This window comes from Prionailurus bengalensis, chromosome A1 (genome assembly GCF_016509475.1).
Source record: "Prionailurus bengalensis isolate Pbe53 chromosome A1, Fcat_Pben_1.1_paternal_pri, whole genome shotgun sequence".
Taxonomy (NCBI): Eukaryota; Metazoa; Chordata; class Mammalia; order Carnivora; family Felidae; genus Prionailurus; species Prionailurus bengalensis.
This window is the reverse complement of record NC_057343.1, coordinates 207,224,554-207,251,013: the sequence shown is the minus strand read 5'-3', so window position 1 is coordinate 207,251,013 and position 26,460 is coordinate 207,224,554. Positions and strand designations below refer to the sequence as shown.

The window sequence follows — 26,460 nt, the reverse complement described above, 5'->3', positions numbered from 1 at the left end:
TACAATTCATATCCTTATGCAGGAGACAGATGGTTAGATTTGCTGCATAAAACAGGAAACCCCCAAATAAAAATGCTTTAAACAAATGAGCAGCTATTTCTCTCTCAAATAAAAGAAGAAATCCCAAGCTTTTTTGGAGAATCTTCATGGTGTCACCAAGGACTTGGGCTCTTATTTTCTGGTTGATCATTCTCAAGATTTGTGCTTTCCATCCTTAAAGTACCTTTTGGTCCAACACAGCTATGGTGCTTTAGTGATCATATCTGACTTTCAGGCTGTGAGAAAGAAGGAGTAAGCCTCCAAAGTTATTTGTCCTTTTCCATTTAAGAGAATTTTCCAGAACTCTCTCTCATACAACCACTTTTGCACCTATTTTATTGTCTCCAACTGAGCACATGCCACATCATGTAAGGATTGCGGGGTTGGCTGGGAAGTGTATGTAGTCTTCTTCTGGTTAGGTATATACCACTAAAAACATTTGATGAGCAACTGCTAGTCTTTGCCACAGACAGCAAATAACAAAATGGACAACGTTTCAATAACCATTTTACATAAAATTCACATGTAGCCTTTATAGAAATATGTTATCAGATACAAGGAACCAAGTCCAATGACCACAAAATACTGATGCAGCTACACCATTTCAGCCCAGATCTGCAGGCTTTCTCCAAGAGAAGTAAATGCTGACACTCCAGAGAAATAATTACGTTTCACAGATTGGCTTTAATTTAAGTAATCCCTTCTCTAGGGACCAACCTACTTTTAAAAAATGAAGTTCTTATAGGGATGACAAATCTTGTTTTTAAGAGATTTAAACAATGCATAGTCTTATATTCCTGCAGCCTTCTAACAGGCGATGGATAGACAAATCTTTTGATTGCGGTTTCTGTAATAACTGTGGGGAAAATGTTTTGTTCAAAGCAAATACTTATGTATTGTGGGTGTTTGGAGTTCTCCCTAACTCTTTAGGTGTAAGGAGGATTGATTTGAGCCCCATTCCCTGGAATGTGGAAGACCACAGCTCTTTCCCAGATTGCTATGAGCTCCAGAGGGACTTGTGTTCTCATGGCCACCTCTGGCTTTGGGAACCTGCTTCCAACAGTTGGCTCTCATTTTATGAATTGACTTGCTCTTTTGCTCATGTTGTTCTTCTCAGACTGTGTCAACCCTGAGACTGACACAAAGACCCTTGGATCTTTTCCATATTTTTCACATATCAAAAAAAATTGCAACCCTCCCCTACCATTAACTAACAAAAATAAACATACACATACACCTACCTATACAAGGTCATTTTGTGTGAGTAGCAGACTTTCCTGAAGTATATCAGAGTACAAATGTAACATCACATACACATGAACAAATTAAAACTAAACCATAGGCATCTTTGTGATGAAAAGTCCTTTAGCCACCATATACAACCCAGAGCTTCATTCTTATTTCCATTCCTTCTGATTCCTCAGCACCATACAACTTTGCTTACTTCTCTGTTCTCAAATATAAAGTAATAAATAGAACTCTCTTTGGTCCTCACCGCCGAAGTTACCTTTGTATATTCAAGTTCCATTAAATTGCACAGCCAGTTGGCAGTTGTGATTACATGCAGTAGGCTTTGAAGGTGTCCTACGTGCACAGGGCTACCCTTGGCCCATGGCCTGTTTTTAGGATTGTAGCAGTGGAAGTGAGTGCTGACCTGAGATGAAGCATGAGAAAAGTGAATCACAGTACCTGCAAGTAAGAACGTGGTAGTAATTTAATAAGGTTAGGTGTTATCAGAGTTAACAATCTTCAATTGACGATGCTTTTCTCATTGAGAAAAATGTTGAGCCCTTCTATTCCTGGTGGTTCAGAATAGTTTTAATCTGAAGATAGAGGCCTCTGGAATCTGAATTTGTGCATCCTTCCAGAGATGTTTGGTGCATATAATATATGATGATATTTATTCTCTTCCATTGCTAATACGGAGGAAGGGTGCTTGAATCTTCTGTGTCAACAGTTTTGTTCATCAATTAAGCTATCTGAAAGTTATGTGCTCCCTTTGTAATGAAAGTCAAGGTTGCAATCATCAGAGTTGGTTAGAATGCCCACTCATTTTCCTGAGACATACAAAAGAAAAATAGAAAACGACTTTGCTGAAAATGGAGCAATACATACAGTTATTTTGATGAGGGTCACTGTTGGAAATCTGAATTTGTTTGTATTACGGCATGTATAAGGGCACTGCGACCTGTTTCATGTTCTCAAGGAGACATAGCTGAGCAAGAGGATAAAAGCTGAATGGCAATGTGACCTAAACAAAGGAGGAGTATCCTTTAGAGCTATGTTAGATTATAGTTGAGGTAAGGTTTGGTTTTTTTAAAGAATTATTGTGTAATAGTCTTTTCAGAACTTCAGGAACTTAATTTCAAAGTCATGTTCAGAAAAAAGAGATAGTCTTTGACCTATTAAGTTCTTATTTACTATAACTATGATATAGCTTGTTCCCACCATAAATTCCAACTCCTCAAACTCAGATGCTGTGTTTTGTTTACCTTGTATTTCTTACCTAGCCTAGTGCTTAGAACTTGGTTGATACCCTATAAAGATGTGTTGAATGAATGAGTAAATGAGTATATTTATAAGTAAATCAATCCTTCAAACAACCGACAGTTTAATTTCTGTGCTTTTCAACAATGAATATTTCCATTTTAGCTTTGATGAAAGTAGGGGAAAAAAGCATGACAGTCCAGTTTTTAATATCGCTTTATAACAACATTCCATGAAATACAAGGTGCAATTCTTATGTCAGTTTTGCTAGATTAAGATGTTAATGAAGAAAAATTCATGAGCCTTGACATTCTTTTTTTAGCTGTTCTACCTTCACTTTCCAAAAGGGCAAAATGAACATCTGTGTGTCTGGAACAAAAGACAAATTAAAAGTAAGAGGTTAATTAGGCATTAAATTGACATTTTAAACACAATTTTAGTGCTATGGAAGTGGTGAAAACAATCATTTCAAAACTGCTATATTGGGGGGAGGTAGATTTTATTGATTAGTTTACTCAAAAGCTGGTACAGTCTGAACAATTAGAATATCAAGCAAAGAACACATATGAAACAAGCTTTGGAAGAATTGTCCATTAAGTATTATAATTCCTGCAGAAAAAAATAATAACAAGCTTTGCACAGCTTTGTTATCAGGAGCCTTTACATTTGACATTTCGGAAGGGAGGAAAGTGAATGGCTTAAAAAGTTGAAAAGCCAATTCATCATGATGTCTGACATTTGGGAGCTGATATTATCATCTGTAATTTAAAATTCGGAATTTATAAAGTGCAGTCATATAATACTGCCCAGCAAACAAAGGTCTTGCTGAAATGTCTGTACTTATCTGGGAAAGAACATAGAGTCACAAAAAGCTGATGGTTTTGAATTTGAATGTTTATTCCTCCCATCTCACCCCCAAATTTTATAAAATAATGGGTTTCTACCTTCTCCAACAAACAAAACTGTATGCACAAGGAACTGATTTTATATAGGGAGATTTAAAAATCTACTATGACCTTTGTCATCATGATTATGAGACTTTTCTTGAACACGTATTATGTAATGTTTGTTGATCATGCCTTTTCTTTATTTCTAATCAAAGTATGATAGCACATGAAAATATATTCAGAGCTACTCTGGCATTCTGCTGAGAATACCAGTCACAGTTGTCCTGCTGCTGTGTGCTTATGCATAAGGTTTTCTAATCCAGAGATTCCCATCTGGCAACATCAGGAGGTATTTTCAGGAACAGCTGCATCAGAAAATATCCAGTTGGAGGAATTCTTCATGGACCCAGCCCCTCAGACATCCTGGGTCCCAGGACCTTGGACCGGAACCTGATCCTCCAACTTCCTTTTCATTAATGGAATCAGCATTAACATGGAGAAAAGGACATTCTTTCCTTGTCTGGCATTGATAATCTTGCTGCTTTCCTAAAGATTGGTTTGCTGTGTGTACTGTGCTCAGCTTTGTTGTAGCTATTCTCAGATCAGCGAAGCAAAATATTCCCTTTCTTCCTTTCTTACAAATACTTCACGAAAAGGTACCCAGTGATTTGTACAATTGACAACTGTAACCATTGCTCCAGGGCAGATTGAGAAAAACTCATATTCTCTCTAACATAACCCAGAAGTGCCCGTTCATCTACCTTATGGCAGAGGCATGTGTTTTCATTGCTGCTCTGTGATCTAATTCAGAGGAGAGATAGCTGCTGCATTTTCAATTGATATATAAAAATAGCTGGTTGCACTAGACACCGTCTGACGTCAATGCAATCATTAAAAAGCAGTGGCCAGTCTGCAGAACATCTCTGATTGCAGCTCAATGTGCAGATACTTAAACCATATCATTCTTTTCTTTTGACAGACAGCCATCTTTCTTATTGTAAGATCATTTTCATCAATCATTTAGCTAGTATGTGGTTAAAGCTCAAGTTCTTTCTACTACACCAAGGCACAAAATATCATCTAAATGCAAACCCATGGATTAACTATTATTGTATTGGTTTCCAACCCACAGGATTTTGTGCTGAAACTTTTGAAGGTGACCGATGCAGGAAGCCACTGGACAGTAACAAATATGGTGCTGAGGACACTTACCAATCCTTTCCAAAAGAGAGTTCATGCTGAGAACCAGATATGAATACCAAAACGCCAGATGGAGTCTGGCTCAGGAGTTTCCCAAATCTGCTATCCTGTAATAAGTTCTGCTACCTTCTCCTCCAATATGGAGTCCCTTCCCCATTCCTCACTATTGAGCCAAATTCTACCCATCCTGCAAATCACCTTGCAGTCTTACCCAACCTCTCTGGCAGCATTTTATCTTTCCCTTTCCTGACCAAACTATTCTGGCCCATAAACTAGTTTAAACTTTCACCAAAGTCTTTCTCTTTTTCACATTCACAAAAGAACGCTTTCCTGACCCTTATCTTCGCTCCATCTTCACCATACTCCAGTGCAATTCTTCTAAAATACCAGTCTGATTATGTTAGCTCCTTGTTTAACAACCTATGTCTCCCTCTGCGAGAGCTCCCCAAACTTCATCCCTTTTAACTAAACCAACTCATTCACCCATGTCCTAGACAGAGGCCTATTAAGTGAATCTGTTGTTCCTTAGCTCTTGGGGCCCTTTATTTTACTCTGTCTTTGCCTTTTTATTTTCAACCCATTCCTGCAACCATTTACCTTGTACTATTATTCATCTATAGTGCTCAAGCCTCATGCTTGACAGATTTGGCTTTCTTAGTGTTAAACAGTTTCTTATCTTTTGAACTTCATTTGTAACATTGCCATGACTACTCAGGTGACCATTCTACTCCAATATCCAGACTCGGTCCCATGTGGAACATGGCTCACCTCTCTCTTGGGAATCGATCAGATGATCCCTCATTACCTGCAGGATAAAACCCGTGGCACAGTACACAGAACCCTAATCCACCATCCCAGACTCTTTTTCCACCAGTTCCCACTGGTTCCCACCATATACCTGTATATCAGTCAGTCCACCGCAACCTTTCATTCTTCTGTTTCTTTTGCCAAACTATGTCTTAGGCTTATAGAGGCCTTCCGCCATTTTCAGTTTGGCACATTCACCTTTTTTTTTAAAAAATCAAATTGAAATATCATTACCCCAGCCAATTTAATCGATCCAATTTAAATGTTCCCATGGAATTTCCCATGGAAACACATTTGTTTTGAGTACGTTTGTTTTGTAACTTTTTGATAGTTATCTGTTTTTCCCCTAAAACTTGACTTTCTTCAATGAAGAAACTAATATTTTATTCTTCTCTATGTCCTGAGATACAGATACAACACAGAGTCTGTCAAATGATGATTCCTCAACAAGTGTTTATTGACTGAACAAATAATCCATACCATATGTTTGAACATATTTTTTAAAATTTTTGTTTGTCTTGCCTAATAATTAAATGTCTTTCATCTATGAATCATTACCTTTAATTATAAGCATGATGTATAGCACGTATTTTTTGAATACCCTGTATACCACCTAGGTCAATGTTGAGAATTTATCCTTGATGAACTATATTCTCTTTCTTGATATTAGCCCCTGGTTTCTGTTTAATCTACACTGTAAAATTTTCATCTATGAAGATATTTTTCATTCTTAAAATTTTAGCCTTCTCCACACCTTAAGGGGAAAAGTTCTAGGCAATGTTGCTTTCACATCTTCATTACCATTTGTTGATGGCTCAAATCCTATCCCAATAGAACTGAAAGAAGGAAGTCACTTAGATGATGAAGGATAAAAGGTCAGTTAATTTGAGGGCCCACAAGGGAGGAAAATACTTGTCACAAGGGGTATCTGTTATTGGTTTCTCCTTTGTGCATATCTGTGTCCTGCTGTCACTGTGCAATACAACCTAAATAATTGAGAAGGAGCCTTGTTTCAATCTAGGCTCTGTACCTAAATAGATTTGGAGACATTCTCAAATTTGTATCATCAGCCAGTTTACCCAGCAGCCTACTTAAGAGCTCCTCCTCATCAAACAAGTATCTAAAATTCATTATGTCCAAAGTTGGAACAATACTGCACCTTTCCAAATGTGTGTATCCTTGGATTTCTTCCATTTTTATGATTAGTACAATTTCATGATTTTCTCAAGTTAGAAACATGGATGTAATATCAAACCCTCTTTCTTCTCGACCCCCATATTGAATTAAACACTAATTCTTGTGTTTTGAAGCCCACCTACTCTTCTCCACCTCTATTACCCTTATTCTAGTTCAAACCATTCTCCTCTCTTTCCTGAATTCCTGAAGAATATTTTTATTTGGTCCTTCCAATTTATTCATAGCATCCAGAGAAATCTTTCAAGAAACAAATATGTTTAGTTCTCTCTCTTGCTTAAAAATTTTTAACAGCATCAGATTGCCTTCAAAATCCAGGCCAGGGGCCCCTACGTGGCTCAGTTGGTTATGTGTTGTACTCTTGATTTCGGTTCAGGTCATGATCTCATGGTTCATGAGATGGAGCCCTGCATGTGTGCTGACAAGGCGGAGCCTGCTTGGGATTCTCTCTCTCCCTCTCTCTGTCTCTCCCCTGCTTGCGCACGTGTGCACGTTCTCTCTCAAAATAAATAAATACATATTTAAAAAATTAAAATAAAAAAATAAATACAGTCCAGAGTGCTTCTCAAAGTCCACAAGACCTTGCATAACCTCTTTAGCTCCGTCTCAAGCTCCTCCCTCCTCAATCCCCAAAAGCATTAATGGAATTCCTTCTGAAACCAGAGCATTCCATGCTTCCACTTAATGCTGCTGCCCATGCCTTCCCTGACCCTTCCTCTCTCTTCAGCTAGCCAGCACCTACTTGTCCTTTTGAACTCAAGTCTCACTTCTTCTAGGAATCTGCTATGATTTCCAAAATAAGTCAGGTGATTTTTTTTTTGTATGCTTACTTACAACTCATTATTTTCACTTCATATATTGTATTACATTTGTGATTATGTAACTGTCTGATAATTGGCTTTACCTCTCCTATATTGGCTATAGCTCTCCTAGCCCTCCTATAACGTATGTTTATTCCATGAGAACAAGTATGTTTATATTTTGTTCACCCCTGTATCTAAAGGATATAGGAGAATACCTGAAAAATAGGAGTTTTTAATTAAAATGTTAATTCAATCAATACATGAATGTCTCTTCCTTATAAGAGTTCAATTATTTTTTTTAATGTTTATTTTTTTGCGACAGAGAGAGGGGGGAGAGAGAGAGAGAGAGAGAGCACAAGCAAGGGAAGGGTGGAGAGAGGGAGATACAGAATCTGAGGTGGCTCCAGACCTGGAGATGTTAGCCCAGAACTCACGAACAGTGAGATCATGGCCTGAGCTGAAGTTGGATATTCAACTGACTGAGCCACCCAGGCACCCCAAGAGTTCAATTATTTATTGAAATTCTGATTCTTAATTTAGGCTTGGGCATACAGTTAACATCTCTAAGGATGAACTGATAAAGACAGGCAAAACATCGGATTACACATTGTTCTTTTTGGCAAAACTGCCTTCTTTTTAGCTGCCTTGGAAAGAAATTATTCACATTTGAAAACAGCATGTACAGGAAGATAGCAGGCTCTATAATGGCCTTTTCAAAACAAGACACCTTGTGATTCCAGACTTGTGTTAGTTAATTGCCTAGGTTGGCATATTATGGAGGAATTGGACTTTTTTCTTTTCTTTAAGTGTTTATTACATATATGTTGATGTCTGTTGGCTCAAATACATTTATTGTAACCATGTTGCTATTGGCAAGTATTTTAGGATCCTTGGGAATAAAATAGCCTTTCCAAAGAAGATGAGGTGGGAAGTCAGGGAATATTGGGTGGAAATCCTACTTACAAAGTTTACAATGTTTTGAACATTATTAGTCTTTGAGAGATCCTACTTCTACTTCATGGCTCTCAAGGTTGAAATAAATAATATGCATAAAATGCCTGGCAGATTAAAAAAGATGGATAAATGTTAGTTTCTCTTCCCATAAAACCTAGATTTTCTTTCTTTTTCTTTTTCTTCCTTACCCCAACTCCTTTGTCATAGTCTTCCTGGTCTGTGAGACTTCTTATGATTTTCTTTAATTTACAGGGTACTGGCTGGCTAAAATATTGGCTTGCAGATTCTCCAGAATTCTGTAGCTTAAGGAAATTTAAGTCTTCCTTAAACATATTAGTAACTAGTGAAAAATTTCATCTATTTTTACTGATGAAGTATATGTTTCCACTGACAGAAGGGTTTAGAATCTTTGATCAGTAAGGTACATGTCCACTGCTAATCAATTTCTAGTTGGATATTCTAAGCTTAGATTAGCTGAATCCATCTAGAATTTTATTGGGTTGGTATAGTGCTATAATTGTAGTAGCAGAGAAAAGATGGGTAAATATAATCTTAGTGAAAGTTATGAGATCTGTGGTAAAAGGGTATTGGCAAAAATAATCCTTTGCTCATTAGATACATAAATTTGAATAGGTCATTTAAAACCTCAGTTTCTTTATTTACAAAATCAGATAACCTCTCTGATACAGTTTTTGTGAACATGACAGACATAATGCATGTGTAAAGTTTAAGAAGGAAAGCATTCTAAATGCAATTTATTTTGTTTATAAGACAAGGAAAAATGTAGTTCCCAATCCAGACATGGAAAAGAAGGTCTATGTATCTGAAAAATATATATAATGAAGGCTAGCCAAATGGAAGCAGACCAAAAAGAAGGAGACAATGTTTGTTAAGTTCTTAAAATTTTCTGGGGCATAGAAATTCTAACTCATTCTTCCTTTCTTCTAGGGCATCTCTAGAAGTTCAATCTAGGGCATCTCTAGATGCCCTAGAAGAAAGAAAGGAAACTTTGGATTCATCTTGCCTCATCAAAATATCCAGAATCCCCTAGATGCCTACCAGAGAAAGTTGGTTCAGCTTTTTCTCAAGAAGTCATTCCAAGCAGGAAAAGAAACTCAGCCTGACTCCTCACCCCCAGAACTAATTGGGTATCAATTGAACCATTGGGATGGGACATGAAGTTGGATTAGTTGTTGCTGAAAACATTTCAAGTAATAAAAACAGAGACCATGCTTGGCCCTATTCCAAGTGCCCCAGAGAAAATAATTTGAGTGAGCAGAGTTGTTTACTTTACCAGGTTCTGCTCACTCTGAAACCCCTCCATGAATTCTACTTTGATTACCATTTGGCATTGGTGGTTGGGGTAGGGGATTTGGGAGTAGGTAGCTTAGAATGAAAGTAACTTAGAATTCTCAAACAGAAAGGGTGATAGATGACTATTTTGTGCTCTCTCTTCTCTCCTTACCTTCAGCACCTACTTACCCATGCTTACTCTCAGCTGATGAATTTGCTTTCAGTTTTACTGAATACATGGTGGCAATCACAGGAGAAGGTCTACAAGTTTCCACATTACATCCATTCACTGACCAGCACCTGTGCCCTTATATTTTATCTTCCCTCTTGCTCCTGCAGATGAGGTGTCTGTGTTCCTAGTAAGGACAACCTTTTCAATTGTCCATTATATTCCATTCTCACATTCTCAGGGCTATTTCCCCAGTAATACTCCTTTCCTGCATCATTAATTTCCCCTCCTGGTGGATTATTCTTATTATCTGCTTATAAGCTCTTAGTTTTTAAAAAAATTTTTTTTTTCAACATTTATTTATTTTGGGGACAGAGAGAGACAGAGCATGAACGGGGGAGGGGCAGAGAGAGAGGGAGACACAGAATCGGAAACAGGCTCCAGGCTCTGAGCCATCAGCCCAGAGCCTGATGCGGGGCTCGAACTCACGGACCGGGAGATCGTGACCTGGCTGAAGTCGGACGCTTAACCGACTGCGCCACCCAGGCGCCCCTAAGCTCTTAGTTTAACAATCTCAACTAAACCTTTCCTTTCATTTTCTCTCTAGTAATCACTCAATTCCTTTAGTCTTCTCTATAGCAAACCCCCTCAAGTGAGGTCTTTTCTCACTATCTCTATTTCTCCTCTGCCATTCTCTCTTGAACTCAGTCAAATCATGCTTCTGTCTCTATTATTCCAATAAAAATACTGTTGTCAACAAGTCCCATTTGCTAAATTAAATATCAAATGCTTGGTATTTGATTGATCAAATATCAATGCTCATCTTAGTTGTACTTTCAGCAGTATTCGACACAATAAATCATTTATTTTTTTTCTCTCATTTTATCCTCTTTTCTTTTTGAAGTGTTTTCTTTCTTTTTTTTCTAAGTGGACACCATTCCTGGTTTTCATCATCCTCATTGACCACTCCTCAGTCTTCTTTGTGGATTCCTCTATGTTCCTTACTTACTGTTGGAGTATCCTGGGAGGGCTTGTTTTCTGCACCCTTCTTTTCTCTGATTATACTCATTTCCATGGTAATCTTATTCAGTCTCATGTCTTTAAACATTAACAATACTGATGATTACTGTTCTGAAACTTGAAACATAAACCCTTAAAATCCAGACATGTTATGCAACTGTTTTGTTGACATCTGCACTTGGAGATTAATGAGTATATTAAATTTAGCATGTACAAAACCAAATTCTTGAGCTTTCTTCCCACACCTACTCTTTCCTTGTTTTCTTCCTTACATTTTATATCAAATCAAGTTTCAACAGAGTCATCTTTACTTCCTCTTCCTTCTCACTCCCTAAAGTCTTGATATATTTACCTTCAAAATATAACCAGAATCCACCACACCTCTTCATCTCTGCTGCTACTGGCCCAAACCACCACCATCTCTTACCAGAATTTTTAGGGAAGATTTTTAACTGATTTTCCATGTCTACCCTTGTTCCTCTCAGTCTCTTAACAGAGTGTTCATAGTGATCCAGTTAAACCATAAGTCAGATCATGTCAATAACTTCCTACTTCAGGCAGAACCAATGCCAAAGTTCTTCAGTGTCTATAAGACCTTACATGATTGGTCCTCAATGACATCGCTTAGTTTCCTTTTATTCTTCCCTTTGCTCCATCTGGCCTTACCACAATGGCCTTCTTGCTGTTCTTTAGTGTGTCAATCATATTTCTACCTCAGGACTTTGCACTTCTTTTTCCTTTTATGTCTTAGATTAGGCTACCCAGAAACAGAGGCATAGAGCTTATGTGATATTTCTCTTTCTCATAGAAGAGAAGAAAGATGCAGAAAAGGATGGAGAACCAATGCAAGGACACACTGAGCTGCCATCTATTTAGCGCAATTAGTTGTTTGATTCAGTAGACTGCACTCTTAAGCAGCAGTGTTCCTGGGAAACATTAAGGGGGAAGAATTTATCCACAGGCTCGTCTTTTGCATTGGTTAAAGTTTATCTACATGGGCATTAATTCCCCTGCACTTCCAACTTGTGCAATTGTGGGTTTAAGTGCCCAAGGGTCAGCAGCAACATCAACAAGAAGCCCTGGGGCAGAAGAAAAGAAATTATATCCATCAGAGTCCACATAAAACTGGAACAAGACACAGATGAGGCCAAGAGGGTCTCAGGAATGCATAAGAGATGTCTGATAAACTCTGCTTGGAGTGTTCTTCTCCAGATGTTGACATGGCTCACTTTACCTTTGAGCAAAGATGGTCTTTGTTCAAATGCTACCTTCTCAGTAAGACTTTTCCTCAGCTTCCCACTTAAAATTGTAGTCACCTACACGTTCCCAATATCCCTTTCCTGCTTTATTTTTTTCCCCATGTTACCTTCTAATATACTATAAAACTACTTGTTTATTTTTATAGTCAGTCTTCCATGCTACACTCTAAGCCTTAGGACAGCTGTGATTTTTGTCTGTTTTGTTCATTGTTGTATCACCAGCCTAGCACATAATATGTATTCAACAAGTAGTGAATGAGTTACTTATAAAAGTTCCTTGCTGGCATTGTGAGCTTTCACAATACACTTGAATTAAATATATGTAACATTTTAATCAATGTGTGGATTATGTGTTTATTTTGTCAAATAATAAAATATTTTAAGCATTCAAAGACAGGGTGGAGTATTTCCTAGGTAGGTTCTAAAGCAAGTTACTGAAGGAGAAGATTCATTAATGTCCACTGATCTACAGGATGTTTGTTTGCACAGCTTCTTTATTCTTGTATGTTGCCGCTTAATAGTTGTCTTTATTGATCTACTCCATTAAATCTCCAAGGAAATAATTGCAAGAATTGGTGATAAGCTTATTCTTTGCTTCACCTTCCCCTGGATATTAACAGGGAATCTCTGTGAGTCAGATGGTGATAACAGAAGAAGACCTATGAACACCAGGTTCTGAGTAAAATGGAATGGGGAAACAAGAAGGTGAAGTGGAAAAAATGACTACAGTTAGTTCCTGTAAGTATACATAATAAGCATCATTAGTTATGATGTATGTTATTAAAAAATAATCATCATTGATCCGCTTTATCTGGTCTAACTCTGCAAGAAGCAATAATGCTCTCTGGCCTTAAAACTGAAGGGGAAAAAAGCCAACTAGTCAGTAGCAATGGTGTAACTATTTTATAATTTTTTTCTTAACACTTGTCTTATTTTCTTCAAGAGGCTATATGGGGGCCTGATGAGTCATTGATACATACATTGATGCCTGCATCTATATCTTGGTTCAACCATTTATTAGCTTATGAAGGCTTGGGAGAGTTATTAAACTTAAAGTCTTGTTTTCTCTAAAGAAAATGGAGATGATAATACTTAAATTCCAATGTTAATATTTGACAATTAAATGAGATAAGGAAAGTATTAGTCCATAAAAGATGCTTAATACAGGCTAGATCCTCCTAGTGTTAACAGTTATCAAGAAACAACAATGTAGTCATAAAGAGTTTAAAAAAAAAGCATGAAGTGAGAAATAAATAATTGAAAGTAGATATAATGCTAATTAGACTTTTGAATTAAAAATAATTTTATGTAATGATGATTTCAATTTTATTCATATGAAAGATAAAAAAGCATTATAATTGGCCCAGAATTGAAGATCACTATGTTGAAATGTCACAATAGGACACATCAGATATTTGACCTCCAATGTTATGCTGTTCTCTTAGCACTTGTGGAATTTAGAGAAACTTTCTCTTCCCTATAAAAGTTTACAGCCTATATGTCATTAAGCAATGAAAATATGCTAAAAGTTAGCAGTCTAGAATATGTCATTAAGCCATGGAAAGATAATTAAATTCAGTTTGCAAACTAAGGAAGTTGATGTCCAGATGTGCCAGTTATGAATTTATAGCTCCAAATCAACACCTAATTGCCTGTGTTGTGAAAATATAGTTGGGTCCTTTAAATAGATTTCCTTTTTCAGCTGGCACAATGTTAAGTTTTAGGGGTAGAGCACACTGGAGGGGAACTCTTTAGGTTCTTGGATCTAATTCCAACATATGTATTGGCAGGGCCTCCTATACAACATCAAACACTTCTTGGACACCAATAAGGTATCTAAGAATTAATCACAACTCAATTCTGACACTACCTAGAAATAGCATCAGGTTCCACAGGTTGAAGGTTCAATCTTACAAAGACTGTCGTCCTCTATACTCTGAGGACGTTCATGTTATTACCTGTACTGTCCACTGGCTACAAATCAGAGGTTCTCAAGACCCCATTCTTGGGTTCAATTCATTTGCTACAGCCACCCACAGAACTCAGAAAAACATTTTTACATTTTTACCTTTATTATAAAAGGACATAACTCAGGAACAGCTAGATGGAAGAGGTGCATAAGGTAAGCCATGGGGAAAAGGCACAGGAGCTTCCATACTCTCTCCAAGCTGAAGGCTTCATTACATAGGCACAATTGATTAAATCACTGACCATTGGTGACTGATTCAACCTCTGGTCCTTCTCTCCTCCCTGCAGTTTCTGGGAGTGGGATTGAAAGTTCTAACCCTCTAATCATGTGATTGGCTTCATTGGCAAACAGCCCCCATTCCTAGGTGGGAATCCAAAAGTCACCACATTAACATAACAAAAGACACCTTTATCAACACTTAGGAAATTTCAAGGTTTTGGGAGCTGTGAGCCAAGAATTGTGGATGAAAACCAAATACTGTGTATATTTCTTATCAGTCATAATATCACAGGACCTGAAGGAAGGACGTATTATTGCCTTCCTGGTCTCAGTTTGTATTTCTTGCCAGCCTCCTGCCAAATGATTGTTTTAATGTTGGGTTCCTACAGTGTATGGCTTCTCTGGCATTGTGTTCCTTCAGTGCACGATGCTCAGAAACACCCACTGGCCAGCAGCTTTCCCTAGGAATGGCTCTGCAGCAGAGACTCTGGTGGAGCAGACCCCTGTCTGTGGTTTCTTCTGCACCCACTTGAGCAACATGCAATGAGTTCTGAGGCATAACATCTCCCTCTGGATGGCTTTCTCCAGAGGGCAGATTGCCATTAAGTTCCAGTGACACAGCAGTGCCCAATTAGATATGATTTCACTCTGAGAGGACCTCTTATTTTGGATGTTCTATCTCACATCTAGAGTTTGAGAGTGCTTCTTGTTTCTGCTATTTCTATACTCTTTAGAGTTCTGGTTCTCCTTACTGAATGCTAGGCAATACTCTATCACTTCAATCTCCAGTTTTAGTTAATAATTATTTATGTTAATTTTTCCCTGTTCAAATGACTATGCAGTTTCTGTTTCCTTGTTTGCTCCTCATGGAAACACCAGAGTTTATTACTATCTGAATGGAACCACGAGACAACAAATCTGTTCTATCTAGATGCTGTTCTGTAAACTTGTTAACACAAATTTATTATACCTCTTGAAGTGCAACCAAAAATGGCAAATAAAAAAAAAGGATAAAAGGATTATTAATCATGTAGTCATTCTCCTTGAGAAGACATCTACAGAGATATGTAACAGGGGAGAGGTTGTAGGAAAAAAAACACATTATTTGAGCAGAGTATGTTAGAACATTATTTTTCAGAGTTATATAGTAACAATGTGAGAATGTTGTTTATGGTGTCCAGGCTTTTTTATATTGTCAGTCTATAAGAAAAGAACTTCCAAGTGGGTTTTTACACACTAGAGATTTGAATTTAATTTGACACTGTTTTGGTTTAAATTTACTGAACAGCTTGCCCACCCATTGAACTATAGGGGAATTTACCAGAAGGCAGATGGATGATACACTGATATTATTTCTTAACACACTGTGGTTATTCCAGCATTTCTTTAAGAAATGTACTAATTGGTGGTAGGTTGGAGAGTGTCTGCCGGAATCTCAGATGTGATCTACTTTGGAAATAGGGTCTTTGCAGATGTAATTAGTTCAAATGAAGTCATACTGGATTAAGGTGGTCCCTAAATGCGATGAGCGGTGTCCTTGTAAGAAGAGGAGAGGACATAGGCATAAGCATGGAAGACAAGGCAGTGTGATGATGGAGGCAAAGTGACTCATCCATAAGCCAAAGAATGTCAAGGTTTCCTACAACCACTAGAAGTTAGGAGAGAAGCATAGGATGGTTTTCCCTCCCTAGATCTCCTAGCAATAACCAACCAAATGTGTCAACACCTTACAGTCTCCAGAACAGTGAGAGAATAAATTTGTTGTTTTAAGACACCCAGTTGGTTATAGCAGCTCTGGGAAATAAATACACAGTTATTGTGCTTGGTATTGGGGATTCACTGGTAAATAACACAAAAATCATTCATGTCCCCATGGCTGCTAGTCATCTTTTTATATTTCCACTGTTAGTTTAAAAACGTGTTTTTATCTAATAGTTCTTATTTGGGAGGACTTTTTCTTTTTGCGGCATCATAAGAAATTGTAGCTGCTGAAATGGCAGCCCAAATTTGGAAATGTGGCCTTGTGAGGAGTCTTATTAGATGGAGGCGTCTAATAAGTTTTCAATTCATTTATTAATAAGTAACTTTGAAGAAGAAATCCTGCAGAAAATCCTATCGAGCTCCAAACATTAACGCAGACACACATACACTCACAGATACACACCGTACACTCTCCTTCATTCACTTCCTTATTTCAGAAATGCTTTATCTCAGATATCAGGTAGATTCTGTTCATCCCATGATTTAAAGAGTGACCCCAAGGACTGAGCTGATGACTTTTGGACCTCCTGCGATTAGTGTTGATTAGGGAAAAATGATTTGGTGCTACCAAGGCTATAATTTCTCCCATTATAAAACCATTAATTTCACTATATTACCTTCTTCTGGAAATGGTCTTGCTCAGAATTGCCTGTCACTTCTCCACAGCATGAAATCTAACTTGCATCTTATTTGGACTAAACAGCACACATAATATCCTCTCATATTTTATATATCTTAGGGATTTTCCTTTCTCCTCTTTTTATATGAGCCACCGACTTAATCTTTATATTCTCCGTGGTGCTTTAGTATATTGTGCATTTTGAATGAAGACCTACTTTATTATATGAATGGCTTCAGGGATATAGATTTTTAAAGTTTTCAGTACTGACATCCTAATTGCTTCTGGAATTTGAATAATGCTTTAAAACACACTATTTCCCAGATGCGAAGAGCCTAACATTAAAAAAAATTAAAAATGACTCCAAGGAAAGTATATGCGGAAGTTTTCTCTAATATTTTTGCAACTTTTCTGTAAGTTTGAAATCATTTAAAATAAAAAAGTGGAAAAAAAAACCCTCCAAAACATAAAAGTTAAAAATCTTCTTGATGTTAAAAAAAATCTTCTTGATGTTAGTTTTGACTTTCTTATCTCCTCTGGGGACTCTGAGCTGAACTCAAAGCAATCAAGGCCAAGCCGATGAGTAAAGGCAGTGCTCCAACACAGGGCATGATTTTCAGAGGTGATGGGAAAACCTTGCTAGAGGACATCCATATTTGTGCCTGACAGGAGCACCTTCTCACACCTAGCAGAGATTTGATTTTCCTTGTACGCGACCATCTCCCATCTCACTCCATTCTCATTTGTGTGGTGCTTGATTGGGAAATTGACTTCAGTCCCAACTCAGACCAGTCAGACTCAATTCTGCTTTTTTGGTTGAAATTACTGGGAAAAAGAAGTGCTGTTTGGTCATCTTGACTCAATGTGGAAAACCCTCCTTAAATATATTCAATGCAGAGGAAAGTAAAACTGAGAGAAGGAGAAAATTCAAGCCCTCATGATATTGTGTGAGATCCCAGATCCAGTGATCCCCAAATTGCTTCTGTTTCAGTTTTGATTAGGCTGAAAAATAGCCCCTTCTTTTGGGGGGCTTAAATTAGAGTTCTATTTCCGTCACAAACTGAGAAGGTAAAAATTATCTTGGACTGAGAAAGTAAAATCTGCCTGGCCATTCATCAGACTGGAATAACAGGCAGAGATAAAGCCAGCTTGGCAAAGTGAACAGGAAATGCCAAGGACATACCATGGCTCTAAAGTGTCCTAAGAATACCCTTGAGTGACTACGACTATTTGAAATTCTATCAGTAAGAATGCGACATTCTACTCGTATGCAGGAGCTAAGTCATTCTGATACAGGAAAGCTGGTGCCCCATCTCTGACTTGCTGAACCAGAAACTTTTTTAAGATTCAGGTAATTGTATGCACGATAAAATTTGATAATTGCAACAGGGAGTCCTGGGTGTTTTCATAGGGCTTCTCAAGATAACTCACAGGTGGGGAAGGGGGACATGAATCCATCAGCCTTTCCCTTATGAAAGCCATCCTGTGATAAATTATTTTGCGAGTTTTACTTTTTACTTTTCTGTAAATGCTTCTTTGAAGTAACATTGAAAAACATCACTTTAAGTCCTTTTAATACTTCCTTGTGAACGAGCTCATCAGATTGCGAGGAAATAAGTTTTATTTGTAGTGGATAAAGGAGGACTCTTACTAAACAGAAGCTGGGAACCTGCACTTTAGAGTCCTCTACCCAATTTTGTCATTTGCCCATTGTATGGAGATGGCTGCTGGCCGGAGCTGCTGGCTCTTTTAAGGTACATACATCTGGGAATAGGTCTAAATAACAGAATTGGGGGGGGGGGTCCATCAGAAGCCTATTTGTTTAAGAACCAAGAAACCTCCTAGAATAATTTGAGAGAAAGCAAACTCATGAAAATAAATTTGACCAGGAAGAAAGCCTTGGTACCCAGAGGGGCGTAGTGACTTTGAGACTAGCATATGACTTTGAGAATAGCATGGTGGCTGTCTCTGGAATTAATTTCTGTCCCAAGCCCATACATAACAGAGAGAGGGAGTAGGGTGAGAAGGGAGGGAGGGAGATTGAGAGAGAGAGAAAGAGAGAGAGATTTGAATTTGGGTAATTATCAGGGTACTAGAGACCCTCTATTAGAATGTAACAAAGGCAGGAGAAACATTTCACACCTACCTTCATTCAGCCATGATTGCACGCTCCTTCGGCACCTGAGGGCTTTACCGGACAAGCAGTGCCTATCTGGCAGATTCTTGGGGCTCATGGAAAAGAGGCAAATATTGGAGGCTGAAGTGAACATCAAGATGAGGAAATAACAGCCAGCCGCTGAAAGTTGTGGAGTTTTTTATTAAGTACACAGGAAACATCCTCTGGGGACTCAGGAAAGTGTGGGGAGGGGAACAGTCTTCCAAAAGGGTGTGTGAGCAGAGGTCTTATATAGAAGCAGGAGTCTGTGGGATTCTAGATAATGTATCCATGCAAACTCACCTGTATCTACAAGCAAAAGAATGGAAAATTTCGCAAGAGATTTTGTGGATATTCAAAATGTAACCCCCTCCCTCACCCTTCCTCAGCTCTTTTTAAATAGATGCATCATAAGCCAGTTCCCTTGGGTAAATATTCTCTGCAAAGACTCAGTTGACTTTATAGCTAAGAGAAGAGGTTTTTCTGTCCTTGGAGAGAACGCTAGGCAGTATGTTTTCTCCTAAATTCCTCCAATGTTTCTAGTATTTCTCCAAGGAGGAAAAAGAGGTAGAGGATACTGCCTTGGACTTTTTTGAACCCTCATCACCACCAAACAGTGCTCAGCATGTGCCTGACCCTCATCAAGCACTTGTCTACCATTTGATTGGGTCACATCTAGTCACAATTTAATTTCACTGCTTCCAAACATGTTGTAATAACTGCCATGCCCCGGGAGTACGGACATTGCCAAGATGTGCCTCTTCCTGTCGAAGTTTAAGTCAAAGATTCATAATCCTATAGCCCAATGAGAAAAGGATTATTGGTTCTATATTAATATTTTTTGCCTTTTCCTATTGCTAAAATAAAAACCATCCTGCAGACACATTTTTCCCCAAAAATGAAAGAGCACAGTTTAATAATAGCTGAGCACTTGTATTGAGGCAAAAGATTTCCTCTTCATCATTTCTCAGTAAAACCCCAGGAGGTCAAGTTTACACATTTCTATGAGGGAAAAAGTATGAGGGGAGAATACGCATTCTGCCAAGGAGTTCTTTGGGAACTGCCGGCATTGGCATTCTTCTTCTCTCCCTGTCACTTAGGGTACTAAATCCCACTTTCCAGAATTCAATGTAGTTTTGATGTGGTTCATCTTTGCTTAATAGCCAGCTCCAGATGGTTCCAGGAATACTTCTATCCACTGAAGGATGAATATGGTAGAAAGTGCCAGTTACATTTAGGTTTGCTTCTGGCTCTTGATTCCAGTGCAGCCTTTATTATGGCTTATTACTAAGGACTATGTTGAGGCACATGTTGGGAGAGCCAATGCTGAAACTGTCCATTGCAGGACGGTCTTTCTACTTAAAAAGAAGTATTTCCTCCAATTCCAGATGATGTTTTCGCTCCTTTGATCTAGGGAGCATCACCATTTTTATCCTGTGTGAAAGAGACAATTTATGGGGGCTGTTTTGCTTTGTGCGGTCAGCCTCTTCTGGCAAGAAAAAAATTCATCTGAAGTCCTGGAGGCAAGCAAAGGAAGGAGAAGAGATAGAGTCTCTAGTTTTTGCAGTTTTTGAGCCACAGTTAGAATGTGGCAGCCAAGCTTGTACACACTGCCCTGCACATGATGACAGGGACTGTGGCAGAGAGAGGATGGGAATCTACTCTTCGTTCATGTATGACCCTGACCAACCAATTTCCAATTATGCTTACTGCAGAAATTGTCCTTTTCTTCTTAGGCTTTTAGGAACAACTGTGTTCGAACAGTTTTACTATCTGGGGATATTACCTTGAAAAGATCATTGAGAATAAATGTATGTTTGGTTTTTGTTTATTTGTTGGAGGACAAAATGATGCCACCTGTTAGCTCCATTGAGAAAGTACCAAAGATGTGCTTCATCCCTTTTCCTAAGGAACATTTTAGAAACGTTTGTAGTGCTTAGCAAGGAGCCTAGCATACAGCAGGTACTTGGCAAATGTTTGCTGAATAACTGACTGAATAACGGCTCTGATCAACTATTGCAATGTTAAGGACAAAGATATGATTATGTGGAGTATTATTTGCAGATACACACTGTTTCACAAATGTAGAAATCATTACAGCTTTATAAATAGAAATCTTCTCATGTCATGAACCCACCAATGTATATAATAGGCAGAGTTTTGGGGGGCACTTATGTTCAAGTTCAATCCCCAAAATTATCTTGGACCACATGTCGTTTTGTTTTGTTTTGCTGGGTTGTCTTTAAAATACTATGACAATGCTTAAATTTTGTGTTAAGGCTGATTTGAACTCCAATACATAGGGTTTGTTTGGTGAAATACAAAGGCATTTCCCTTTTGAAATAGTGTTTCACACATTGAGCATAGTGAAGGTTCAGCAAAAGTAGATTTCATTTACCCTAAGCTTTTAACCTCAAAATGGTATCTTATAATAATAATAGTAAATTAATATAATTTTGTTGTATTGATATTGGTCTTCTTTGTGGTAATATCAGAGGCTGAGAGTATTAGATTTGGAGATACCTAACTTTGATGCAATGGCAGTACTCATGGCATTGCCTTTATTGGTGGAGAATATATCCTTTCACAGAGGAAATCCTTACACGATGATTCATATTTTTAAAAATGCTCTGAGTCATGTTCTACTTAAGAGATCTACTTTTGGACTTATAATGCAACACTGATGACTATGAAATAAAAAAAAAATAAAAATAACTGGTACCAGCACTTTATTAGGCATTTCACTGGATACAAAGAAACTTTTTTTACATTAAGAACAACAATCTTATCCAAAAGATTCACATTTGCTAAACAGAACAGTGGTAGGTATGTATTTTCTTTATACCACATTTATTAAAGTATCAGTGACCAGATCCTAAAAAGAGAAGGCACAGATCTGTCTCCCTCTGGTGAATTTCTGGTCTAGTGAAGGAAATGTCACCAGCTCTGCAAATTCTCATCCTTTAGAAATGAAGCAAATCAATGCAAATGTGTACAAGCAGGGACCATGAGATGGAAATATTACATTAAGAAATTTGGATTTTCTTGTCATTCATAGGAATGTTAAGAGAGGAGGTAGGTACCAAAACTCTTCCCAAACACCAACCACATTTAGATCATGTCACGGATTCACTGTGGGATACAAGAGTATTTGAAAATTCTATTTTAGGAATTCCAACATAGTTCTATTCTCTGCAAACTGTTCTAGAAACTGGCCTTAGATTTCATTATTCTTACTCTGGGATGTCTTGAGTTCTCATTTCCTCCAAGAAACTGCTGGTTGTTATAATTTGCTTTGGCAAGTCTCCCTGTGGGGTACTGGTTCATTGTCAAGGTCCATATTCTATCACCTGCCCAATCCCAACCCAGTCTCCTGAGGAGACTGTGTCTACATCCCAGACTTTTTTCTCTCTCTCTTTTTAGCAATCAAAAGAGTTCTTTCTATGTCAGGTTTTCTATAATTTCATAGATGATTAGCTCTAAACTGATAAAAATAATTATCAGTTATTTTTATATCAGGAGTAATAGATTAGTTCGTTACTCTCTGAAGAAAAAGAAATTGAATTTTAAAAGAGGTCCTGGTATTGAGTTGGAAGGTGCTACCACTTTCCAGGGGCATTTTTAAAAATTTAATTAATTAATTTTTACATGTGAGAGACACAGAGCTTGAGTGGGGGATGGGCAGAGGGAGAGGGAGACATAGGATCTAAAGCAGGCTCCAGGCTCCGAGCTGTCAGCACAGAGCCTGGATGCAGGGCTGGAAACCACAAACCATGAGATCATGACCTGGGCTGAAGTGGGACACTTAACCAACTGAGCCATCCAGGTGCCCCTCAAGGGGCATTTTTAAGGTGTGGTGTGTTGTTGGATGTCCTAGTTACTGGGGAATATTACTTAAGGGATTAGTGGGGGAGAGTTTAGATCTCGAAACAGGAGGGTGAAGGGAAATTTTGAATGTGGTGGCATTAATCTTATAGAGCTACTTGATTATGCCACCTATATTTGAGTTGGTCCTTTGTAAAGCATTCATGGAACTTGGCATGGACCCACATTTTCCTTCAGGAAGGGTATTAGGACTATAGATTTCCATAAGATATCTTAAGATAGGGGTTCGGAGGGAGGTAGGATCTCACCCTTTATAGGTAGCCCAATTGAAAAAGAGAGAGGCAGGATGGATAGGGTTGCCAGATTAGGAGAAAAAAAAAGAAAAAAGAAAGGACACATCCCATTAAATTTGAACTTCAGATAAACAATGAAAAGTTTTTGGTATGTCTCATGAAATGTTTTGGAAATTCTCATACTAAAAAATACTGTTTATCTGAAATTTGAATTTCACTGCGTGTTCTGTGTTTCATCTGGCAAGACTAAATATGGAAAAGAAACAACTGAGGATGGAGAAAGAGAGGAAATCAGACTGATTAATATTCCACACCCAGATACCAGGCTCAAGGAAGATTACAAAGTTTTTGCTCTGAGCATGACAACTCACGCAGATCCTTGAATTAGTCCTGCATTTTCTATTGCTAGTCTACACGTAGGCAGACAACAAAGGTGTAAAAGGATGTCGTACACCTGTGTTTTGAGAAGGGAACCGTGTTGGAACCACCTAATGTTGATGGGTCTCTAGTGACTCTCACAGAGCCTCGGCAGTTCATCTTGGCTGAGAATTCCAATGTTTAAAAAGCAAATGTCTGAAGAAATAATCTTTCACGGAAGACTTATCCTCATAAGCGGAATGGTTCCGTGTCTGGAAGAACAACTTCTGAAGTGCACTGGTTCTGTTGCTGATGGAAACAAATGTGAATCTAACTTTTCTGCATGATAATGAAGTGAATAAATACATTGACATTTGAAACTTTTGAGAGGCTTCCGGTACTCCATAAGCTGAACTATTTGCTTGGGGGAGCTCAGATAATTTCTAAAGCACATTCCTTACATGATTTTTTTACAAAGGCCATTTTAGACAAAAACATAATTTCTCTTCAGATTTTTATCCCAAATTACAACAAAAAATGGCAATGAGTTAAGGCTGGTCATAATGTGCCCTTTTTCTTTAGGATAAGTTTGATTTTTGATAAGATACAATATATTAACACACAAACCACATACAAGCACATACTTTTGACTCATACAAATATACATTTAGAACTAATACCTATAAAATCGTACCACAAATGAAATAAAAACTGCACAATTTTTAACAGACTCAATCAATACATTTTACAAATTCTACAGAACATTTTATTGATGTCATTGGGAAAACAAACGACTTAGAGCATTATTTAAAACTGTATATAACACAGGAGCCACCAATAAGTTATGGCAAATATAGCCTCTACACCATTGTGTCACTGTAATCTAGTCGAAAAGACTAAAATGCTGTCAAATAAAATACTTGTAAAAACCTTGTTTAGCATATCCTGAGGGACACTGTGCATTATTTTCTGTTAGTGATTCAAAAGTCAAGCACTCTACCTATGAAGCTCTCATTTGGATGAGCAACCAAAGGTTAGGAGGTTGCATCATCGCATCTGTAGAACTATAGAACTGGAAACTCACGAGAACATGCATTTCCTGAGACCTCCAACTTTCCAGTCTGGAATGATAACGGGGGAGAACCTAAACAGGTAACTCTGGCTAAAACATGTTAGGACCTCAAAGAACTGAAAACAGCTTCAAGTCAAGATGTTTGTAACTTTGATTCAAGTCCATCTTCAATTCTCCAGCTTGAAGCGTAATTGACAATGTATTTAGACTATCACTGCTCGTCATTTCTTATTTATGATGGTCTCATTTTTCACTGGTTTTCTAGTGATTTTTTCTCCTCTTGAATATGTAAATATCTGAGTTATGTTTATTCCCATTAACATAAGGAAATACTGATTTTAAGAGTTAAAATGGCAATAGAATCAGGTCGGGTGATTAGAGAGTGCAGTTGTAACTTGAATAATGCGTGTGAGATGTGCATCCCGTGTGTGTGTATGTGTGTGTGTGTGTGTGTTTCTATGCGTGTACACACACAGGCACATACATGCCAAACACTTAATGCTCTAGTACATTCACTGCTGGGTGGTGCTCTATGAAAAGTGAGTTTTCCCAGTATGGCTGAAAGTGAATATTGAGGTCATCATACAAAATATCCTAAGGCTTTTCAAAGATGCCTCCTCATTCTCTGCACTCGTATGAATGTGTGGTAATAAGGGAGACATAAATGATAATGGCAAAGTATTCGCCATTTCGGTCCTTCAAAATTACAGACAGGAAAGCAAACGAAAAAAATGATATTCTTTGCCTATCTTCCCTCATCCCACCCCCTCCTTTGATTTCCTGCTGCAGATTGGGTAGTGGTTGGATTTTGTTTCTGTTTTTGCCTTATAGGACTTGTGACATAAAGTTTTAAGAAAAAGCCAAACAAAAAGTGCACCAAGATATACCGCCTACATCCTGGGGCCTATTTGTAGCCCTTGTGCTCCTGGCTCTCTGGAAAGACAATGCCCTGCGAAGACAAAGGAGGAGAGGCTGAGGCTAAGCTCTGATTGCATAATACTAGTCCTCACCCCCACTCTATTTAAGGCCCACAGCCTGCTCCCTACATCCGCCTCAGGGCAGAGCCAGTAGGCAGAAGACAGCCAAAGGCACCTTCTCTCTGTTCCCCTTTCCAAGGACTCCCTCCTGGTGACTCTCCCTCTAGCTGGAGGACCCATGGTCCACTTCGACCTGCTCCCGCCTTTAGAAATGAAGGCAAGTCCGTTTATTCTTGGTGCCTGCTACATGGGGACTGTATGTCCACATGGAAACCATAACATTGACTTGAAAGTACCTTTTGTCCAACAAGGTTTCTGCGTGCATATCATTAATAGCAATAAAAAGCTTTCTCCAGTAAAAAAAAAAAAAAAAAACCCTGCACAATTAGTCTAATGCTTCAGCATGTTTGTTTTTGCCAGCACCCAAATGACAAATATGGCAAAGCTAATTCTAAGCAAACATTATAAGAAAGCATCTAAGTTCAAGAAAATACAACATAGTTACCCCTATATTTTATTCATTCCTCATTAATATGTTGAAAGATTTGTTTTCTGTCATATTTATAAGTTAAATCCTTGTGTCATTGCAAGTGTGCTTGGCTAAAGATCCTCCCGAGGGATGAATAATGAATTGTCAGAGAGAAGATCTGCTCACAAAGCAAATTGATAGGATGTAAATTTCAATAATCCATAGTCCTTTAAAAAGGATTCATATTCAACTGCACATTAAGAGCAGGTGAAAGAGATAAAAAGACAATAAACTGCAAGAGGAGGGAAGGCGGAAAGAAAACTATATTTGTGAATAATTAAGTCTCAAGCCAGAATAGTTTTACAAAAATATTTGAAGATAATCAGCTACTCTACGTTCAAAGGTCTTAACCACTCTTTTCATACCTTGCTAAGGGTTTCAGTCTCAAAATTAAGTGATTAAATATTACCAATATTTTCCCTGGAAAAGGAGAACTGTGATTATACCCGTGTCTGCGTGTGTCTGCGCGCATTTGTATCTGTCTGCTGGCAGGAGTGGGTACGTGTCGGCATACTGGGGGTGGCACGACAGACACACAACTGGAATGTGGAAGTGTTGCACGTCTGCATGCT

At 38.1% G+C, this 26,460-nt stretch overlaps 1 long non-coding RNA gene across 1 annotated transcript; it reads right to left on the bottom strand.

Annotated features, from left to right (window-relative positions):
* Window positions 1-1,735: 1,735 nt before the first annotated feature.
* Window positions 1,736-19,377, bottom strand: LOC122494237. Its single transcript, XR_006300133.1, has 2 exons — window positions 18,827-19,377; window positions 1,736-2,096 (listed from the first exon to the last, which is right to left on the bottom strand). It is a non-coding gene; the product is annotated as an uncharacterized LOC122494237 (long non-coding RNA).
* Window positions 19,378-26,460: the final 7,083 nt, after the last annotated feature.